Source organism: Schistocerca nitens, chromosome 1 (assembly GCF_023898315.1).
Source record: "Schistocerca nitens isolate TAMUIC-IGC-003100 chromosome 1, iqSchNite1.1, whole genome shotgun sequence".
Classification (NCBI taxonomy): domain Eukaryota; kingdom Metazoa; phylum Arthropoda; class Insecta; order Orthoptera; family Acrididae; genus Schistocerca; species Schistocerca nitens.
In genome coordinates this window covers 272,793,445-272,795,075 of record NC_064614.1, presented here as the reverse complement: position 1 = coordinate 272,795,075, position 1,631 = coordinate 272,793,445, and the positions used below count along the sequence as shown (strand labels likewise).

At 44.4% G+C, this 1,631-nt stretch overlaps 1 non-coding gene across 1 annotated transcript; it reads right to left on the bottom strand.

Moving 5' to 3' along the window:
• Positions 1–1,218: 1,218 nt before the first annotated feature.
• On the bottom strand, positions 1,219–1,291 carry Trnav-aac (transfer RNA valine (anticodon AAC)). The gene has a single exon. It is a non-coding gene; the product is annotated as a tRNA-Val (tRNA).
• Positions 1,292–1,631: the final 340 nt, after the last annotated feature.

Genomic DNA, 1,631 nt, shown 5'->3' with positions numbered 1-1,631 from the left:
GTGACATATTTATTTCTGTTGGAAGTAGTTTATCTTGTAGCGAAACTGAAGTAGATAGTTCCTAAGAGTTAGTATAGGTAATGGTCATTCTTGGCAACTGGAATAAAATAACGACTGGATCCTTTTAATGACTTCCCAACTCAGAGGATAAAATTGCCAAAAGGTTCAAAGAAAACTTGAGTCTAATTTCACACACATACCCGTCTCATACAATTATAGTAGGTGGTCACTTCAATATACCGTCGATATGTTGGCGAAAACATTTATTTAAATCCGGAGGTGCGCATAAAACATCATCCGAAATTATACTAAACACATTTTTTGAAAATTATTTCGTGAAATTAGTTCATGAGCTCACTTGAATAGTAAACGGTTGTGGAAACACACTTGACCTCTTGGCAACAGCCGGCCGAAGTGGCCGTGCGGTTAAAGGCGCTGCAGTCTGGAACCGCAGGACCGCTACGGTCGCAGGTTCGAATCCTGCCTCGGGCATGGATGTTTGTGATGTCCTTAGGTTAGTTAGGTTTAACTAGTTCTAAGTTCTAGGGGACTAATGACCTCAGCAGTTGAGTCCCATAGTGCTCAGAGCCATTTGAACCATCTTGGCAACAAATAATCCTAAGCTAGCAAAGAGTATCAAAACGGATACAGGGTTTAGTGGAAGCAGGGTTGTCGTAGCGAGAATGAACACCGTAACTCCACGGAAATCATGATGGCCAGACGCGCGTTTGAAACGTCATCCTCCCGAATGCGAGTCCAGTTTGCCCACCACTGCACCACGTCGCTCGGTGGTGATGTTTTACAGAAGCTCGAAATTTAGCGCGGACTTCAATGCGAGATGCTTATAATAGTTTCCACAACGAAACTTTGTCTCGAAACTGGCAGAAAATCCAAAGAGATTCTGGTCGTATGTAAAGTATGCTAGCGGCAAGACATAATCAATGCCTTCTCTACTATCGATGACAGTGCTGCTAAAGCAGAGTTACTAAACACAGTATTCCGAAATTCCTTCATCAAAGACGACGAAGTAAATACTCCAGAATTCGAATCAAGAGCAGCTGCGAACATGAGTAACTTACAAGCTGATATCATCGGAGTAGTGAAGCGACTTAAGTCACTTAATAAAAGCAAGTCTGCACCCTGGTGGTGGGACATTTGAAATTGATTTAAATGGTCACAGTAGAGATTGTTGCAAGTGTCTTGAGTGCGACGAAAAAGTGTTTCCGCCCGGAATCGAACCGGGGATCTTCTGCGTGTTAGGCAGACGTGATAACCGCTACACCACGGAAACTGCTACCCTCTGCGCTGCACATCTGATCCATTTACGCCATTTTGGCGTAAAAATCACTTTGCGGAAACGCACAATGCAGGTATTTCGCATTCCAGTGCAACAATCGACAGCACCCTTCACTGTCTGAATGCCATCACGAATAAGTGCCCAAGAAGTCGTCGGAAATGCTCGCGGCCGAGTCCTCAGTAGCATCAGTTACTCTTTCTTTCCGTACGAGGTACCGTCAATTCGCGCAGTCGCTATTGCAAATGATGTCAGGAAAAGCAATCACTTCGTTAGCTGCAAAGAGCCTGGGCCCAGACTGTATACCATTTCAGTGTACGCTGCTGTAATCGCTCAA